Here is a 22,019-nt window from a genome sequence, read left to right on the forward strand (position 1 = left end):
GCTCTTCAGTGATCTTTCTGCTTCTGAAAATTCAAATAAACTCAATTCAGTAAGCATTTATAAAGGCTTTGTGCCTGGTATTTTAATAGGCACTTTGTGCATGGTATTTTAATATTAAAACTTTGTGCATGGTATTTTAATAGGCAGGCACTGGTGATACCAAGTAGAATGAGACATAGTCCTGGCCTTCTGGAAACTCAAAACTTGGGGACACTGGGGTGGCTCGACAGGGTAAGCAGCTGCCTTGGGCTCAGGTTATGATCCTAACGTCCTGGGATGGAGTTCCCGCATGGGGTTCCTTGCTCAGCGGGGAAGCCTGCTTCTTCTTCTTCCTGCCGCCCCCCCCAACCCACCCTGCTTGTGTGCATGCTCTCTATGATTTGAAAAAAACAAAAAACAAAAAATCCTAAAAATCTGGTGGACCATCTGAGAGAACCCCATAAAACTTATCACCCTCATTGTCAAAACTTCAGAGCTCCCGTGTTATTTTTTTTTTAAGATTTATTTGACTGAGTGTGTGTGAGAGAGACAGAGCACAAGAGTGACAGGCAGAGAAAACCTCAAGCAGAATGAGCACAGAGCCTGACGTGGGGCTCGATCTCACAACCAGGAGCTCACAACCGGAGTGGAAACCAAGACTCCAATGCTTAACCAACTGTGCCATCCAGGTGCCACACCATGTTTTTTATTTCCTTTCCACTAAAAACAATCCACCGCCCAAGGCTACCTGCTGAAAAAGAACAGATTATACACACCTCTTTTACGGAAAAATTCCCATTAGGTTGCAAATGTATTCTAATGCTCTATGTCTTTTAGAGATTTTTTTGGTTGTTGAGTCTCTGTATAAAGTAGATTAAGTACAACTAGATTCACATTTATAGTAAATTCTAATGCATACTTCTTCCCACCTGAAGGAGCCCAAGAAAAGACAAAGATGGTGGAAAGGAATATCACAGCTATTTCCATAAAGCTGAAAAGCTGCAACCTGCACGGCAGATGTGCTCACTCAGGTTTTCTTCAAAAGGCACGTGGGTCTGCATAAGCACCTATGGGCACATTTAGAAGGAACATTAGAAGGAACGTTAGCAAAGGTCTTCTAAGTTTCCTGAAAATGGGAAGAGGTCCCATGAAGTAGTACATTCCTTTTCACTAACTTTATTTTTTTTTAATTTTATAAAAGATTTTATTTATTTGCCAGAGGGAGAGTGCACAAGCAGGGGGAGTGGCAGGGAGAGGGAGAAGCAGGCTCCCCGCTGAACAAGGAGCCCAATGTGGGACTCTATCCCAGGACCCTGGGATCACGGTCTTAGCTGAAGGCAGACGCTTCACGCACTGAACCACCCACCCACTTTCACTAGCTTTACACAAAGTTGAAGCTAGACAACCTGTTGAAAGGGGTACTATAAGGTTGACGATGCCTATATATTTTTTAATGAGGCATCTGGGGGCTGCACTCAAGGGAGGGAGGGGACCCCCGGAGGATATTGGGCCAGTTTGAACTGAACATTTTGAAAACCAACTCTCTTGCTGCCCTCTAAAATATGAGTATGGTATATTTACTGAAAGAACCTCTTCTCTTGGGAGTGGAGGGAACTTGATAAAAGACAATATTATCTTATTATCTACAGGATTACGCAAGTTTGGAAGCTCTCAAGGAAATGAGGATCGCTGATTGTGTCCGCAGGTTTTGTCAACTTAGAAACCCACATCTGTTGGAGGGGTGACTCACTTTAGGCTGAAAGGCTGTTGCTTTAAAAAAGAGACACAATCTGGGACATTATTCAAGCATTTAGAGCAGAGTTTAAACCCAGATGGGGATCAGTGCTTGGGTATTCATCAACTTTGCAAATGAAAACAAAATAAGGGGTGTCTGGGTGACTCAGTCGGTTAAGCAGTGGCTGCCTTTGGCTCAGGTAAGGATCTGGGAGTCTCACGACTGGCTTCCTGCTCAGCAGGGAGTCGGCTTCTTCCTCTTTCTCTCACCCCTCACCCCACTCATCCTCTCACTCTCAAATTAATGAAATCTTAAGAAAAAAAGTAACAAAATAAAATTGAAAACAGTCATAGGTATATTTGCCTGCTTGTGAAGATGTACTTTTAATATTGTTGCTAAATTAACACTGATAACAATTTAGAGACAAGTTTTAAACCAATTGCACATTTTCTTCACAACTGTTTTAAATAGGACTGTATCATTAATTTAAAAAACTGGTCACTGTGGTATTGTGATTTATAACAAGAAATATGCACGTGTTCTTTATCCCCCTTGCTTGCGCAGAGTTCCTAAAATGCTTGGGATTTTCTAAGCTAAAAGGGCAATTAAAGTGTCTTTTGTTATGTTAAAGAATGACTTTGGAAAGCGCCTAAGGAAGCTAGTTGGTTGCTGAATCCCTCGTCACTGGCCTTTGAGTTTATCAGTAATGTCTATGTAGGACTAAACCTTTAACCTGTGGGATCTGATGCTAACTCCTTGTAGATACGTCAGAATTGATTGATATCCAGTTGGGGTCCCAAGAAATGCTTGATGGTGTGGGGACCCACCACCTCTGCCAACGCTGGATTAGTATCAGAAGCTATTTAGATACCTTGTAGCCTCTCAAGTATGTACTTGGTTCACTGTCTGGAAAACTAGCATTCTTAGATTCAGAAATCTAAGTTATAAAAATATGAAATCTTCCAGTCCATCCCTGCATCATTTATAGAGTTGTTTCATCTACATAACAACTGTTCTTTAATGTTTCCTAAAAAAAAATTCATGCATTAACTCACTTAAGCAAGCCTACTTTCCAGGTTAACAATCTTATAAGCAGTTCATATGTCCGTGATATATATAGCAGAAATGATCTTTCGTTTTTTGTTTTTGTTTTGTCTTGGTGTGTGTGTGTGTGTGTTTCTCAAGGGGACTGTCGTGCTTCCCTTTTCTTGTGTCTCATCTCAGAAGCTTCTGAAAAGGGAATTGATTCCAAGACTCCTAATACTCACTGTATCAGAATCTCTGCGGGCAGTGCAGTCCTCCTCTTCCGTTTCTTGGTTCTTCTCTGTCACTGCTGCTTCTCCTCTGTTAGGCAAAATGGAAAACCTGCCTCATCCTGAGAAAATATATTTGGAGCCCTCTTCCTATATTTTTTTGTAATGCCATATGTTGGGGGAAGAGGTAGAAGAGAGAACACGTACCCTAGGCAGAGATGGTTCTTGTCAATAAGGTCAATCACTATAGCATATACATACACCTGCAAGATTTGAACCTAGAGCTGTTCTTTCATTTCCCATAGATAGCATCACTAGCAGCTGCTTACAAAAGCAACACTTTTGTGTTTCTTGGTTTTTCAGATTTTCTCATCTCTCATAAACTATGTTTATTTATCCAGCTAGTAGCATACTAGGAATTTTGAAAAAGTAATACATGTTTGTGGTAAAAAACAATTAAAATAGTACCAAAGGGCACACAGTGAAAAATAAGGGTTCCCCCACAGTAACACCCACCAACGGCATACCACTGTGGCCAGTTTATGGAGTATTTTCCAAGCATATTCCATGCACATCAAACATATAGATGAATATATAAATCCCTTTTGTATACAAAACAACATTCCATGTCTTCTTTTATTCACTGAATAGATCCTCTTTTTTCACTTCATGGTCAAAAGATGACACTGAGTTCTCTTTGATACTATGCTTATTCTGTTTCCAAGCTTTCTGAATTACATTTCCTTCAAGGTATGCTTCAATATAACCATAATGAAAAGGCTGAGGATTATCTGACCCCACTCTGTTATTTGGATCTATCCCAGGTAGATCTTTGGTTCAGTCAACAATATTGCACAGCTTACAGGTAGAAGGAAGCAGAAAAAGATACAGAGGAGGAGAAATGACTAAATCACACACCAGTACTCATTAGGGCAGGAGTTTACAACTGTAGATTGTGACCCACAGGGAGGTTGTGAAATCCATTTACCGGGTTTAAAAGTCCAGGATTCATTAGAATGCAAGAAAAGCAGGATAGAAAACAGGCACAGCACCTATAGAAAAGCTAAGTATTGTCTTACAAAACATTCCTGCCTGCGGTACATTCACAGGCATGTGTGTACTGGTTTCCGAAGCGAAATCTATCCCCCAACCTGAAGTCACAGAAAAAAAGAAAAAAAAGGAAAAACATTGTTTCCGAGTTTACTCCTTAGGAGAACAAGTCCATTACATCTTAAGAAAAAGTTTGAAAAAGTCTGAGAACCAGTTTGTTTTTTGGAGATTCAAAACTCATACCAGGAAGTTCTGCGGTGAAGCTCGTTTAACCAAAGGTTTCCCAAAGACGGGCTGCAGAACTCTTCCCTGTGTTCCAGAGATAGCGTGAACCTCCTCCAGCAACAGTGCAGGGAGAAGCACAATTTCATCTGTGTTGTCATGGCCTCCAGCTTCTACTGGCAAGCTGTCTTCTTTGAGAGTGCTAAGTCCTGAGCCCGATTTTGATCTCCTCCGGTCTAGCCCTGAATACTACAGAGAGGGCTAAGACTGCTTCTCAAGTTTCCTCCAATCTGGACATGCTAAGGTAAACAGTCTGGGGCCAGAATGCAAGAACCCAGGGTCTTCCCTTAGTAATTCCTTCTGAGGCTCTGCTGGTATTTACATAAGGAGCACTGGCTTAAGAGCTGAGTCCTAACATCAAGGAGTGATGCAGTAACAACTAGTCGTCATCCTAGACAAGTTACTTAACTCCTCCATGTCTCCAGTTACCATATCTAAAATAAGGAGGCTGGACACTGATTTTGGAGGTCCCATTTTGCACAAGTGTTTGGGTCTTTATCTGGTATTTTAAATTTTCACAGTAATCCTGAAAACTTCTCTCCAGCCTATCTCCCCTGCCTTCCTTCTTGACTTACTTTCCAAAGTTTTATTGAGAGTCTGCTCTTTGCCAAGCATTCTATCAACTGCTGAAGATATGATGGTGCACAGATAATTTTTACATCCCGTTCCCAGCAATAATCTGCCTGGACAAAATGGTGTTTCCTTAACTCTGTCCAGTCTTGGCCCATGTGAATTTTGAGAAGGATATTCTTGCTCCTGATCCCTCTCATTACTAGAGAAAACATCTACTTTGCTCAAAAATAAATAAGTAAATCTATGACTATATTTACATTAGAAAATAGATTGTGTCAGCTTTCTATTTGGGATACTTCCCCAATAATATCCCCATGTTCTGTTGGAGAAGGCCCATGATATCTGTAAGTTTTGCCACCATACAGTGGGTGGTCTCAGTTCTTCTTACATTCATGCTCTGAATAAGACCTATCCAGTGGAATTTTGTGCAGGCAAGAATCACTTCTGAACAGCTGACAGACTGACTCAAAATTAAGTGAAAATGCTTGCGGATGCTAATATAACCATTCCTTAAAAAGGGTGACATATCCATGTTAAACCTAAATATCAAATATACTGAGAAGGTGGACACAAAACTAAATGTCCCATAATCTTTAATTGTATATTCTGCAAGTTTTCTTTAAAACACACATACACACACACAAACAGAAAAACAAAATAAGCAACATATGCTGGCTAATCTTTTAACATTCAGAAATATTTGTGGAATGCCTGCAACATACATGACAGTCACTGTAAAACCTTATTTTTAGAAAAATTCCTATGTGTTAAACGACATTAAAAAGGTATACTCTGGGGGGTGCATGGCTGACTCAGTCAAAGGAGCATGTGACTCTTGATCTCGGAGTTGTGAGTTTCAGACCCACGGGTAGAGATCACTAAAAAAAAAACCAACCAACCAACCAAACAAACAAACAAAAAACAACCCAAACTTTAAAAATAAATACATAATAAAAGTATACTCTCCAAAGGATGGAAGATGATCATTGTGTTGTACTTTGTACTGATCAGATCACATCTGGAATGCTGTTCAATTCTAACACAGAATTGCTCTATTTTTAGAGGATTACGGACAAATGAAAGTGTTCTCAGAGAAGCAGGGGATAATGGAAAAGAAACTTAAAGCCATGCCAAATTGGATCGTTAAAGAGGTGTATATTTTTAGTCTAGAGAAGAGCAGATTACAAGGGCACACAGTAGCCAGCTGGCTGTCTTGGCATTTGTGAAAAAAGGTAGTATTTTTGCTATATATTGCTCTGGAAACCAAAATCCAGACAAAGGGTAGAAGTCATGGGAGGCATGTTTCAGCTCACGCTCAGATGTGGATTAGACCTTTAGTTTGGTACTTGATCACCAGGGGCAATCAAGCAGAGGCTAACCTATCACCTGCCTGGAGTATTGTAGCTTTTAATTCTATTTTCAATATTAGGTTTTTATGTCCCTTCTTGCCCTTTGATCAGTCAGTGTGAAACCCAGAATCTGATCAAGGAACACACAATTCTGCAAGACATTTGAAGAGCTTTAGCTGGTACTAGTTGGTACAGAACCTCGGGTTTTTTTTTGGAACCATGTTATTCGCAGTAAACTGACTACAATGTTGTGCATGACCTCATTCATATTTCTGATGTGTATTTTCAAGCAGAAGTATTGTAAAATATCTCATCTTAGGACCTCAAGGACATAATTTCAAGATATGTATAACTCGCAGAGCCAGAAAAGCAGTCTTTTGGCTTTTTAAGAATCGAAACTTTAAGAGGATTTCCTTAAAATAGATGGAGTTCAACTTGCCCTGCAATTTTCTGGAAGAAAACCTGTTACCAATTTTCAGAGAATCAGCCTGGAAAGTGCTCCCTGACTTTCAGGAGGAGGATGAAAATCGCACCCCATGTGTATCACATCCTGTGTGTGGGGAGAGGGACTCCATCAAGTGTCACTCATGGATACGTGCCCTGAGTGAGGGTTGGGGAGTAGGGGACAGGACGAAGCCAATGAGGGCATATGGCATAAGAAGAGAGAGTGGGGGAGGCTGTGCAGGAGGGTGGAGCTCTGTAGGAGACGTGAACAACTGGCATGGCCTCTGCAAGCAAGGCTTTCAGCATTCAGCAGAGCAGTGAGAGTAAGCACAGATCCATGCAAGGAGACTGGACAGAGTAAGAGTCCTTTCCTTTCCAGAAGGCATTTAAACTGCACGAAAGAAGAATTGTATAGTCTCAGATTTCAAGCCATAGGTATTGAAGAATAGAGAAGCCCACTGATTCTGATGGTAAAAATATGACTTTATATTTGAATACTACCTTTGAAACACTATTTTGAATTGTGTAGTATTTTGAATACTATTTTTCAAAGTTCTTTGTCATTTAATGGGACCAGATATAACACAGTAGAAACTTCAAGAGTCTTGAAATTTTTGGAATCCCAAACCTGACTAATGGCTACAAAATTCAGGGTATCAAATGTCTTGGTAAAGCCAGAGAATTTAGTGGATATCACTAATGCCTCTGCATTTTATTTTTGTAGTAACCTTTAAAAAGATCAAGTCCCATATTTCACTATTCTCACCTATTGCGTATTTTGGAAGGTTAGAGTTAGTTTTGTGGTGCAAAATTCTGTCCAGAGGGGAACTGGGCCAGGATATTGCTGCCATAGCTTAAAGGCATGAACAGCAGGTCCAAGATGTATTTTGTAAGTTTATTCTGGTATATATATATATTTAAAGATTTTATTTATTTGACAGGCAGAGATCACAAGTAGGCAGAGAGGCAGGCAGAGAGAGAGAGGAGGAAGCAGGCTGCCCGCTGAGCAGAGAACCCTATGCAGGGCTCGATCCCAGGACCCTGGGATCATGACCCGAGCAGAAGGCAGAGGCTTTAACCCACTGAGCCATCCAGGTGCCCCTAGAATAGCAATACTTTTTAGACATAAAATGGAAATGTAAATTTTGTAGAATAGTGAAATGACAGGATCTGAGTGTCCTTATTTTAGGGTAAAACACTTTCATAGTACTTCCTATTATCTATTTTAAGGGTCAAATACTGGTTATTTTTAACATGGTAGAAAATTGAGACAATTGTTTGAAAAATTCAATTCTTTATTCATATACTTTTCTTGCTGATCCCCGAGTTTCCAAAATGAAGCAAACAAAATAAAACACAACCAAGTTAATCATAGTTATTTGGACAGTTCAGACCAAAGGGGTCATTTGGTTTTAATTATATGGTTTGCCTTCCCCAATTAATCCTTCTACCTTGCCTATAAGGTTGCTAGCTTAGAAAAACAAATGAGTGCATTTTCCAGAAGGTAAGATGACTCAAGTGACTCATTTAAACTCACCTTGGAATAACTCATCTTGCACTTAAAGCAAGTACTAAGTATTAAGTGATACTAACAGAACTCTACACCTAACAACTACAGAGTTTTTCTCTTTGCTTGCACCTTTCAAATTTCTTTTCAAATTCATGTTTACTCATGAATATTGACTCAAAGACATTGACTCATTAAAAACTATCTAATGCGTCAATCATAATCATGTAGAAAATGCTATTTGGCTACAGAAGTATTAAATTAGAAATCACAAACGAGAGCTCGGTATATTAGGTTGCTCAGGCTACTACAACAAAATACCATAGAGTAGGTGGCTTAAAGATTAAGGTGCCAGCAAATTTGGTTTCTGGTAAGTCCTCTCTTCTTGGCTTGTACATAGCCAACTTGTACTGTGTCCCCATATGGATGCATGAAGAGAAAGAGGAAAGGGGACAGGGCTCTCTGATGTCTCTTCTTAGAAGGACACACTAATCCTACTGGATCAGCACCCCACCCTTATGACCTTATTTAACTTTTTTTTTTTTTAACCTTATTTAACCTTAATTACTTTCTTAGAGTCCCATCTTCAAATATAGCTACACTGGAGGTTAGGGCTTCAACATATGAATTTTGGGAGGACACAAATGCTCAATCCATACTACTTGGAAAACCTCAAATATCTAGAAGTTAAAGAACAGGGGCACCTGGGTGGCTCAGTTGGTTAAGCAACTGCCTTGAACTCAGGTCATGATCCCAGCATCCTGGGATGAAGTCCTACATTGGGCTCCCCCTGCTCTGCAGGGATTCTGCTTCTCCCTCTCCCCCTTCTGCTCAGCCTGCTGGTGCACTCCTCTCTCTGTCAAATAAATAAATAAAAATCTTTGGAAAAAAAAAAAGACGTTGAAAAACAAACTTCTTAGTGTCCATAGATCAAATAAGAAAATACAGAAAATTGGAAAATATTTCAAACTGAGTAACAATGAAAATACAAGGTAGCCATTCTGGGAAGGATGCAACTAAGGCAGTGCTCAGAGAAACATTCATAGCTTTAAATTCTTTTTCTTTTTTTTTTAAGTTCTATTTTTTGAGACACAGAGAGAGAGAGCATGCACACACAAGCAGGGAGAGAGGGCAGAGGGAGAGGAGAGAAAGAATCTCCAGCAGACTCACTGCTGAGCATGAAGCTCCAATGCCAGGCTTGACGTGGGGTTTGATCTCACAACCCTGAGATCATGACTCCATCTGAAATCAAGAGCTGGATACTCAACCAACTGAGCCACCCAGGCAACCCTATAGCTTTAAATTCCTATATTAAATACAAGAAAGGTCTGGGGCGCCTAAGTGGCTCAGTTGGTAGAGCATGCAACTCTTGATCCCCACGTGAGACGTTAGAGCTCCACGCTGGGCATAGAGTTAACTTAAAAAAATAAATAAATAAATAGAAGAAAGGTCTAAGATCAGTGATCTAAGATTCTACCTTAACAACCTTAAAAACGGAAGGGCAAAGCAAACCCTAAAAGTGTAGAAGACAGGAAATAAAGCAAAGAGCAGAAATCAATGTAATAGGACACCTCAAACAAGAGAGAAAGTTAATAAATATAAGAGTTGATTTTACATTATTCACTAGTAATGCTAAAAAGGTTAGAATCATCAAGCCTTAGAAAAGTAATCAAGGGGAAAAAAGAAATAATACAGTACCATCAATAATAAGAATGATACAGTAATTACCATAGATCCTATAGACATTGAAGTAACAATAAGAAGATATTATTAAAACATTTTACCAATACATTTGATGCATTATATAAAATGGAAAATTTCCTAGAAAAATATAACTTACTAAAACTGATGAAGATGAAATAATATTTCAATCCTGCTATACAGTAGTCCCCTCATCTTCAGGGTCTATGTTCCAAAACACACAGTGGCTGAAACTGAGGATAGTACCAAGCTCTATATATCTCCTGTTTTTTCTATACATACACACCTGTGACAAAGTTTAAATCATATTAGGCACAGCAATATATTAGCAAGAGCTAATAAAATAGAACAATTACACTAATACTGTAACAAAAGTTATGTAAATGTGGTTTCTTGCTCTTTCTCAAAATATCTTATTATATTGTATTCATGCTTCTCATGATGATGTGAGATGATAAAATGCCTGTGTGACCAGATGAAGTGAGATGAGTGATGGAAGCATTGTGACATAGCATTGGGCTACTACTGACCTTCTGACCATGTCAGAAAGAGGGTCATCTGCTTCCATACTGCAACTAAAACCATGGAAGGCAAAACAGACATAAGAGAGAACTACCTATATATTAAGGGAATTGACTTTGTCATAAAAAACCTTTCCATGAGGGACGCCTGGGTGGCTCAGTTGGTTAAGCAGCTGCCTTCGGCTCAGATCATGATCCCAGTGTTCTGGAATGGAGTCCCACATGGGGCTCCTTGCTCAGCAGGGTGCCTGCTTCTCCCTCTGCCTCTGCCTGCCTGTGCTCGCTTTCTCGTTCTCCCACTCTCTGACAAATAAACAAACAAATAAATAAAATCTCTAAAAACAAAACAAAACAGAAAAACCTTTCCATGAAGAAAGCCCCAGTGTCAATGATGAATACTGATATATTCAAGAAAGAGATAACACCAATCTTACATAAACTCTTTTAGAAACAGAGGAAGAAAAAACAGTTACTGATTTGTTTTATATGGCCAGCATAACCAAAAAAAAATTGAAGACTAACATCTTTCATGAACAAATACTTAAAAATTATTAATAATTAGTCAATAAAAGCCAACAATATGCAAAAGGGAAAATATATCATGATCGAGTAGGGTTCTACCATGGAATGCAAAATTGGTATAACACTTGGAAAATCAGTATCATTCACCATATTAACTGAATAGAGAATAAAAATAACATCATTTCAACAGATGCGGAAAATGTGTTAGACCAATCTCAATATGCACTTGTGATTCCTTTAATACCTGAGTCATGAGCACAACCAATGGTTAAGATTTTTTTTTTTTTAAAGATTTTATTTATTTATCAGAGAGAGAGCGAGCGAGAGCGAGCACAGGCAGACAGAGTGGAAGGCAAAGTTAGAGGGAGAAGCAGGCTCCCTGCGGAGCAAGGAGCCCGATGTGGGACTCGATCCCAGGACGCTGGGATCATGACCTGAGCCGAAAGCAGCTGCTTAACCAACTGAGCCACCCAGGCGTCCCCAACCAACGGTTAAATAGTGAATGTTTTCCTTCTAAAGTTCAGGATCAAGTAAAGGACACTCTTCTTCATTACCTCCATTCAAACTTGTGATGGAAGTCTTAGTCATTGCATTAAGGAAAGAAAAATAAATATAAAACATGAAAATCAGGGATGGATAATGCTATCTTTGTTGATTAAGTGATTTTTTACTGGGGCGCCTGGGTGGCTCAGTGGGTTAAGGCTCTGCCTTCGGCTCGGGTCATGGTCTTGGGGTCCTGGGATTGAGCCCTGCATCAGGCTCTCTGCTCATTGGGGAGCCTGCTTCCTCCTCTCTCTGCCTGCCTCTCTGCCTACTTGTGATCTCTGTCTGTCAAATAAATAAATAAAATCTTAAAAAAAATAAATGATTGTTTACTTATAAAATGCTAAAGAACACCAGCTAGAAATAAAGGAGTTTAGCAAGGTCATAAAGGTAAAACGTCAATACACAAAAGACAATTATATTTTTATACGCTAGTAGCAAACAATTGGAAATTGGAAAGGAAAATATTTCATTCACAATACTACTACAAAACATTAAACACCTAGGAATAAATTAAAAGATATGCAAGACTTTCTCACTGGAAGTCTCTTTGCTGAGAGAAATTAAAGACCTAAATAAATGGTGAAATATGCTCTGTTCAATATTGTTAAACTCTTAGTTCTCCCCAGATTGACGTGGAGAAGCAAAAGATCCCAACATCATTCTAGTGGGGTTATTTTTTGCAGAGATTAATGAGCTGATTCTAAAATATGACTTAGAACATCCAAAGTAAAAATTTTCAAATGCTCATTCTAGGAATATTTATTGATAGGTGCTATGGAACAAAGTAATTTTAAAACAAAAAGGACAAAATTGGAGGACTTCAGCAACCTGAGTCCAAGACCTACTATAAAGTTAGAGTAATCACGATGGTGCAGAATAAAGATTCCGGAATTAGAAAGTCAGATATATGGGAATTGATTTTCTACATAGTTGCCAAGGCGATTCAGTAGGAAAGGGAAATACTTTTAACAAATGATGTTTTAATAACTTGATATCCTTATGAAAAAAAATAATGTCGACTCTGTCTTGAACCATTTACAAAGTTTATTTGAAATGGATCATACATCTAAACATCAAAGCTAAAAACTATAAAACTTGTAGGGAAATCTTGGGAAAAACTTATGTCACCTTGACGTGTGTTTTTGGGGATAAGTTTAAAAAAGTAAAATTATAAAATAACAAGGAAAACATATAAATTTAAACTTATAGATCACTGAACTCTTATAAACAAATACATCTATGCAACCACTCCCTACATTAAGATCAAGAGCACTACCAACACCCAGAAGCTTCTTCACCAAAGTTTTCACCACTTTTCTAACATCTGTCACTATAGTTAATTTTGCCTATTTTTAAAAATTTCATAAACATGGAATCATATAGTATGTCTTTGTACGTGTAGGATTAGTTCATTCCTTTTGAATAGTATTGTATCATACGAATATACCCCAACTTATCCATTCCATTATCCATAGTTATTTTCAGTTTTTCCAGTTTAGAGCTATTATCAATAAACTCCTATGACCCTTCTTCTTTTTTTTTTTTTTTAAAGATTTTATTTATTTGACAGATAGAGATCACAAGTAGGCAGAGAGGCAGGCAGAGAGAAAGAGAGGAGGAAGCAGGCTCCCTGCAGAGCAGATAGCCCAATGTGGGGCTCGATCCCCGGACCCTAGGATCATGACTGGAGCTGAAGGCAGAGGCTTTAACCCACTGAGCCACCCAGGCGCCCCTCCTATGACCTTTCTTGTACAAACCTTTTGAAGCACATATCCCTATGTGTTCAATAAGTATTTAAATGGAATTGCTGGGTCTGTAAAAGTGTGTTTGGCTTTATTACATAAATGAGATATAAGGTTTCTCTCAGGATTCTGGTCCAGATAAGCAGGCCAGTAGTGGATTTAGTTTCCAGAATTCTAGGTGTAAAGAGCAGCCACAGCCAATGGGGCTGAATCTCCTTAACCTCCCATAGCAGAATATAGGAGTTCCAGTTACTCCTGATTATTGTGAACACCCAAGAACTGGCAATAGCACAGTGTTAGCCAGTATGTTGTGTGACAACTGATGTGGGGCACCCTTTTATTTGCTTCTTAAGCATTTGGATGTCCTCTTTGGTGAAGCACCAGTTCAAATCATTTGCCTATTTAAAAATTGCATTGTCGGTCTTCCCTACTGATCTGTAGAAGTTCCAAATATGCTCTGGATACAAGGATTTTTTTGGTCATACATCTATATTGTGAATATCATCGCCTCTTCTCTGATTTGCATTTTCACTCTCTTCATAGTATATTTGTTGAATAGAAATTTTAATTTTAGTCAAGTCCAATTTAGTAATCTCTTTCGGTATATGTCTTGTGTTATGCTTTAGGAAATCTGCATATCCTGAAGTCTTTGACATATTCTCTTGTTATATTTTAAAAAAAGGGTTTTTTTTTCTCTTAGACATTTAAGTATGAGCATCTGGCATAGATTTTTGATGTCTGTTTTTGAAAATTGTGTTCTGATCTGCTGATCCATTTTCTATGTTTGAATCAATACCATACTGTTTTTATACCTGTATTTAAAAATTAGTTTTGATATCTGATAGTGTAAATTCTCAACTTTGTCTTCTTTCTTCGATATCAAATTTTTCTTAGCCCTTTAGCTTTTGATATAAACTATTTATTATTATTTTTTAAATACTATGACAAAAATCTTTTTTACACTTATATTTTTATATTTTGCATTTTTATATTTTATTTATTTACTTAGAGGTTTTATTTATTTGAGAGAGAGAGAGAGCACACAAGCAAGGGAGGGGCAGAGAGAGGGAGGGAGAATCAGGCTCCCAGCCGCGCAGGGAACCTGACACTGGGCTTGATCCCAGGACCCCAGTATCATGACCTGAGCCGAAGGCAGAAGCTTAACTGACTGAGTCAGTTAAGTTTTAATAACTGACTGCGTCAGTTAAGTTTTAATAATAAAAACCCTGTTTTATTATATTTTTTATTTATTTAAGAGAGGGATGAGCACAGTAGGGGCAAAGGGAGAGGGAGAAGCAGTCTCCCCCCTGAGCAGGAAACCTATTGTGGGGCTCGATCCCAGGAGCCTGAGACCATGACTTGATCTAAAGTCTGGTGCTTAACCAACTGAGCCCCCAGGCGCCCCTTTGATACACATTTTAGAATGAGTTTTACTAAATTTTTTATTTCTGCAAAAATTTTTCTTTAATATGCAAGGAATTGTCATCTTTAAAGTATGGAGTTCTCAAATCTACGAAGATTTATTTGATTTATAACCTTGATTTATTATCCAACCTTGATTTATTTGAATCTTCTTTAATTTTTCTCTGTGATGTTTTGTTATTTTCTGAATATAGGTCTTGAATAGCTTTCATTAATTTTTTTCCTTAAGGATTTGATGTCTTTTGATGAAACTGTAAGTTACATTGTTTTAACATTTTATTAATTTTTTAGATTGTATTATGCAGTTTTTTCCCTAGTATATAGAAATACATGTCATTTTAATATATACTGACCTTATATCCAGTGACCTTACTGATTATTTGATACAAAAATGATGTTTTGCGTTGTTCTGCAAATTTCTGTTGCAATGTTCTGATTTTCATGTGCACAATTATATCATCTGTGAATAATGAGTTTTATCCTTTCTTTCCATTCTTTATGGTTCTTGTCTTTCTTTCTTTTTAAAGATTTTATTTATTTATTTGACAGAGAGAGATCACAAGTAGGCAGAGAGGCAGGCAGAGAGAGAGGAGGAGGAAGCAGGCTCCCTGCTGAGCAGAGAGCCGGATGCGAGACTTGATCCCAGGACCCTGAGATCACGACCTGAGCCAAAGGCAGCAGATTAACCCACTGAGCCCTGTTTTTCTGAATAAAAGTGGTGACAGTCGACATCCTTTTCTTTTTCCCAGGAGGGCTTTGAGTATTTCATCATCAAATATATTTTCTTTAGGAGTTTGGAAGATACCTCTTATCTGATAGAGTATATCATTTTTCCTTATTTGCTGAGAGTTTTTAGCATCAATAGGTATTTTCATATGAAGGGATATTAAATTTTACCAAATGTTTTTTAGGATCAATTGAAATTATTGAGTGATTTCTCTCCTTTGTTTTGTTATTGTGGTAGGTTACAATGACTGGTTTTACAAATGTTAAATGAACTTTATGTTCCTTGGAATAAACCCAACTTGGTTATTGTGTCAACACCTTTATCTACATGTATTTAATTTGTTAACATTTTATTTACAATTTTTGCACCTATGTTTGTGAATAAACAAGAATTTCCTTGTTTTTGTAACTGTCAGATTTTGATATCAATATTATGGTGGTTAGATAAAATGAGTTGGGAAGTATTCTTTCTCACTTATCTAGAAGAGTTTAGGATACATTTTTTCCTAACATTTTAGATAGAATTTACTAATAATGCCACTTGGGACTTGAGTTTGCTCTGTGAGAATTTTTTTTTAAATTATAGATGCAGTTTCTTTAATAGTATAATATTATACACATATTCTGTTTCTGTTGGTTCCCATTTTATAAAGGATTTGTTCGTTTGATCTAAATATGCAAATGTATTAACACAATTCATTCTCTTATTATCTTTTTAATGTCTTTCACATCTTTTTGTCTGAGTTTTCATGCTTATATATGCACCTTCTACCTTTTTTCTTGTTACATCTTGCAAAGGTTTGTTTGTTTTAAACATTTTACTTATTTATTTGAGAGAAAGAAACAGAGAGAGAGAGAGAGAGAGCACAAACAGGGAAGTAGCAGAGAGAGAGGAGGAAGCAGACTTCCCACTGAGCAGGTATCCTGATGCAAAGTGGAGGCTGATCCCAAGACCTGAGATCAAGACCTGAGCTGCAGGCAGATGCTTAACTTTAACGACTGAGCCACCCAGGCAATCCTGCAAAAGACTTTATAAAAACTTCAAAGATAGGGGTGATGGGTGGCTCAGTTGGTTAAACGGCTGCCTTGGGCTTAGATCATGATCCCAGAGTCCTGGGATCGAACCCATCGGGGTCCCTGCTCAGCAGAGAGCCTGCTTCTCTCTCTCCTTCTGCCTGCTGCTCTGCCTACTTGTGCTCTGTCAAATAAATAAATAAATAAAATCTTAAAAAAAAAAAAAAAACTTCAAAGATAAACATTTTGTCTTGTTGAATAACCCTAATTTGTTTTCTATTTTTTTGATTTCCGATCTCATCTGTATTATTTCCTTCTTATTTTCTTTATATTTAATTTGCTAATTTTCTTTTAGCTTCTTTAGGTGGATGCATAAATAGTTGACTGCCAGTATTTCTTTTATTTTTAAATATTTAAATATTTAAGTCTCAAATGTCCCTCTAAATACTACTTTAGCTGAGTTCCATAACTTTGAGATGATACATTTTCCTTACCATTTAGTTCAGAATTTTTCAAATTTCACTCTACGTAGCCAGGAATTATTTATAAGTATGAAATCTCCATGGATTTGTCGATTCACTAGTTATATGTTATTTATTTCTAGCTTAATTTCTCCATAAAGAATATACTCTCTATGATTGTAATCTTTGATATTTGATTTTTTTTTTTTAAGATTTTATTTATTTGACAGAGAGCGAGATCATGAGCAGGTGGCGAGGAGCAAGGGCAGAGGAGAAGCAGGCTTCCTGATGAGCGGGTGCCTGATGCAGAGCTCCATCCCAGGAGCCTGAGATCATGACCTGAGCTGAAGGCAGACGTTTAACAGACTGAGCCCCCAGGTACCCGATATTTGATTTCTTGATTTCCGACCTAGCATATGAGTTATCTGAATAATTTTTTCATGTGTATTTCTAAAGAATGTGTATTCTACAGTTGTTGGACTGTATTTTATTGTACTATATTTTATGTAATGGGTAGGTCAATTTTTTAAATTGCCTTATTCAAATAGTAAATAACCTTATCGACCCTTTTCTGCTTGTTTTGTCAATTATTAAAAAGATTTGATTTTTCCCTACTTCTTCAAATATTAGCTTTGTATATTATATACATATATATTATATATATCATGCAGTATTTGTCTTTCTGTGGTTGGCTTATTCCATTTGGCAAAATGTCCTCAAGATTCATCCAATTTTTGCATGTTGCAGAATTTTCTTCTTTTTAAGGCTGAATTATATTCCACTCTACGTATATACCATATTGTCTTTATTCATTCTTCAGACAATGGACATTTAGTTTATTTCCATATCTTGGCTAATATGAATAGAGCTATGTGGGACATTAGTGTGCTAATATTTTTTCAAAATCTTAATTTTAATTTTTCTGTATAGGTTCCAAGAACTGGGATTGTTGGATCACATTGTAATTGTTTTTATTTATTTTTTTTAGATTTTATTTATTTATTTGACAGGCAGAGATCACAAGTAGGCAGAGAGGCAGGCAGAGAGGGGGGGAAGCAGGCTCCCTGCTCAGCAGAGAGCCCGACGAGGGGCTTGATCCCAGGACCCTGAGATCATGACCTGAGCCAAAGGCAGAGGCTTTAACCCACTGAGCCACTCAGGCACCCCTGTTTTTAATTTTTTTTAAAGATTTTATTTATTTATTTGACAGGCAGAGAGAGAGGGGGAAGCAGGCTCCCCGCTGAGGCAGGCAGAAAGAGAGGGGGAAGCAGGCTCCCCGCTGAGCGGAGCGCCCAATGAGGGGCTCAATCCCAGGACCCCGGGATCATGATCTGAGCTGAAGGCAGAGGCTTTAACCCATGGAGCCACCCAGGTGCCCCTGTTTTTAATTTTTTGACGAACTTCTATACCATCTTCAATTGTAGCTGTACCATTTTGCATTCCCACCAACAATGTACAGAGTTCTAACTTCTTCATATCTTTGCTGACACTTGTCTTTTGTTTTTCTGATAATAGTCATCCCGAAAGGTATGAGGTGTTATTTCTTTCTGGTTTTGATTTGGATTTCCCTGAAGATTTGTAACATTCAGCATTTTTTCATATGCCTGTTGATTATTTTTATATGTATATATATTCTTGAGAAATGTCTATTTAAGTCGTTAGCCCATTTTATTAGTTATTAAGTTTCCTTGCTATTGAGTTGTGAGACATGTTAGATATATGGTTCGCAAATATGCTCACCCATCTCATATGTTGTCTTTTTATTCTATTGGTTCCCTTGCAGTGATTCCTTTACAGTGGAATTTTGCAGCTGAAACTATTTGAAAATCTCAAAATAAATCTCCTTCTTCTAATCTATCTCTAAGTGATTATGCCTTTGTAACAACCTCTCTTCATCTGTATTTTACATTTCTTTCTTATTACCTCTCTTTCCTACTCTGCTTCACATCTGGGGAAAGATTACACAGGAGTGAACACAAGTGAACTTGTGTCTAGATGGTGAAGTAGAGTTCAGAACCACGGAGAGCAGCCTATATGGTTCAAACTTGAGTAGTCATGCTATGATTACAGAAGGACTCTTGGCCTTATTCTAAATCAATCTGTGCAGGACTATGAACACTTTTTCCATAGTTCTTGATACATGCCACTAAATTGCTTTTCAAAAGTGGGATTTACAGATTTCAAAAGTTAATTTACAGAGCTGCCAAGTAAAACTTCCATGATTTCTCTCTTTATATCCGTCTCTTGTTTATCTTACATGGGTGATGAAATGAGTGCCTACTATGTACTTGCTCTCAAAAAACTAAAAATTTAGATGGGGGAACAAATAAGAAAACAAATGATTATATTATAATGAGATAGATTCTATACTAAAGTATGCTATGAAACTTGTAGAAGTACGCGTTACTGCTAAACTTTAAAGTCAGAATTTTATCTCATGAGAAGGTAAATTTGAGCAGAATGTATTTGGGGGGCAAGAGACTGGTAGGAGGACAAAGGTGAGGTGAATATATATCCTAATGTGTCATGGGGAGCCACTGAAAATTCAGACAATGGACATTTAGTTTATTTCCATATCTTGGCTAATATGAATAGAGCTATGTGGGACATTAGTGGATTATGGGGAGCCACTGAAAATTTTTATGGAAGTGAATCACATGTTTAGATACACATTTTAGAGAGTGCACTCTAGAGAATGTAACTGAAGCTGGGTAAGACTGGAGGCTGAAAGTGAAATTAAGGGCTTTTGAAAAATTGAGGTCATATATACTATGGAGTACTATGCCTCCATCAGAAAGGATGAATACCCAACTTTTGTATCAACATGGACAGGACTGGAAGAGATTATGCTAAGTGAAATAAGTCAAGCAGAGAGAGTCAATTCTCATATGGTTTCGCTTATTTGTGGAGCATAAGGAATAGCATGGAGGACATGGGAGATGGAGAGGAGAAGGGAGATGGGGGAACTTGGAAGGGGAGATGAACCATGAAAGACTTCGGACTCTGAGGAACTAACTGAGGGTTTTGGAGGGGAGCAGGGTGGGAGGTTGGATGAACCTGGTGGTGGGTATTGTGGAGGGCATGTATTGCACAGAGCACTGGGTGTGGTGCATAAACAATGAATTCTGGAACACTGAAAAGAAATTTAAAAAATAAAAAATTTAAAAAATAAATAAAAAAGTTATGGATAGGAAAAAAAAAAAGAACAATTGAGGTGAGGTATAATAAAACAGGAAAGTGAGGCAATAACTGAGAATGGAAAGAAGTGAGACTGATTTGAGAGATGCATAAGAACAAAAAGATAGGGGCACCTGGGTGGCTCAGCGGGTTAAAGCCTCTGCCTTTGGCTCAGGTCATGATCCTGGGGTCCTGGGATCGAGCCCCGCATCGGGCTCTCTGCTCGGCGGGGAGCCTGCTTCCCTCTCTTTCTCTGCCTGCTTCTCTGCCTGCTTGTGATCTGTCAAGTAAATAAATAAAATCTTAAAAAAAAAAGAACAAAAAGATAGGAGGGAAGATTTATCATTAATATAACAAAAAGCATATATGTTTCTCATAGAAAGGTTTTATTGAAACTCCATATGAGAAACATGATTTTTTTTTTTAAGATTTATTTATTTATTTTAGAGAAAGGTGGGGGCAGAGGGAGAAGGGGAGAGAGAAGCCCAAGCTAACTCTGCACTCAGTGTGGAGCCTGACATGGGGCTCAATTCCACAACTAATGCAATCATGACCTAAGCCAAAAGTCTGACGTTGAACAGGCACCCCGAAACATATTTGCTTTACATATATGTGTGTGTGTATATATATTTTAAAATTCTAATTAGGTTATTCTTATTCATTTCTATGATTTTATGAACTTAGGAGTTGAATACTTTTATTCTCAAGGGTTTTTTTTTTCTTTCAGTAAAATTGTCTGGGTTTTCTGAGTATATAACAACCTGATTTTCTTTCCCAATATTTATACTACTTATTTTTATTTCATTTGCCAAAATTTTCAGAACAATACTAAATATTAGTAGTAATTAACAGTGCTTTGTTCCTGATTTACACCAGAATGCCTCTGATGTTTATCAGCTGTGATCTTAAAAGTTAAGAACCATTGTTTAGAATCATGAGTTATTAGCATTCATACAATCCTTAATCTACAGGAGATGATTCTTGAGATCATAAAGGTTAAGTGACTAGTATTCCAAGATCTTAGAACTAAACAGTGGAAGAACCATGACTAGAATTTCTTTCCATTTATGGTTTTATTGTTACCAAACTTTACAACACAACTTGTAATGGTTTTCCTCATCTCTAATCTTTTAACTGCAAATTATTGCAATTGCACTTTAAGTAACAAGTATATTGAGATCTAATTCATATAACATACAATTCATTCACTTAAATCATACAATACAGTGGATTTTTAGCACATTCACAGAGTTATGCATCCTACTGACAACTATTTTAGAATATTTTTATCACCCCCCAAAAGAAGCCTGGCAGTCCATAGCCATAACCTTCCAACTCTTCAACTCCTCCCCACCACTTCTGCCCCCCAGCCCTAACCTATTTTCTATCTTTATAGATGTACCTATTCTGGATATTTCATATAAGTGGAATCATATGTGGTCCTTTATGACTGGCTTCTTCCATGTAGCATGTTTTTAAGGTTCATTCATGTTGTAGCCTGTATCAGTAATATTAATAATAATATTCTGTTGCATGTTATATACTTACTCATCAGTTGGTGAACATTGGGACTGTTTCTATTTTTTGGCTATTGCAAATAATACCATTATGAATGTTTATATATAAGTTTTTATGTGGGCATAAATTTTCATTTCTCCTAGATGGAAAAGTACTGCATCATATGGTAGCTCTATGTTTAGTAGCTGAGAAACTCGATGTTTGAGGAGCTGTTTTCCAGACCACGGCACCACTTCAACCTTCCCACTGGCAGTATAGGAAGTCTCAAATTTCTCCACACCCTTGTCTCACTTGTTATTCTTTGTTCTTTGATATAGCCATCCTAGTGGGTGTGAGGTGGCATTTTAGTATGGCTTTGATTTTCATTTTGCTGATGATTAATGATGTTGGACATCCTTTCATGTGCTTATTGACTATTATCTTTCTTTGGAGAACTCTATTCATATCCTTTGCCCCCCCCCCACCTTTTTTTAGAGATTTTGTTTATTTATTTACTT

The 22,019-nt window shown here is 37.6% G+C and overlaps 1 long non-coding RNA gene across 1 annotated transcript; it reads right to left on the reverse strand.

Annotated features, from left to right (window-relative positions):
* Positions 1–483: 483 nt before the first annotated feature.
* LOC131811848 (uncharacterized) lies at positions 484–7,848 on the reverse strand. The gene is made up of 3 exons (XR_009346135.1): positions 4,047–7,848; positions 2,983–3,058; positions 484–1,046 (listed from the first exon to the last, which is right to left on the reverse strand). It is a non-coding gene; the product is annotated as an uncharacterized LOC131811848 (long non-coding RNA).
* Positions 7,849–22,019: the final 14,171 nt, after the last annotated feature.

Source organism: Mustela lutreola, chromosome 11 (genome assembly GCF_030435805.1).
Source record: "Mustela lutreola isolate mMusLut2 chromosome 11, mMusLut2.pri, whole genome shotgun sequence".
Classification (NCBI taxonomy): domain Eukaryota; kingdom Metazoa; phylum Chordata; class Mammalia; order Carnivora; family Mustelidae; genus Mustela; species Mustela lutreola.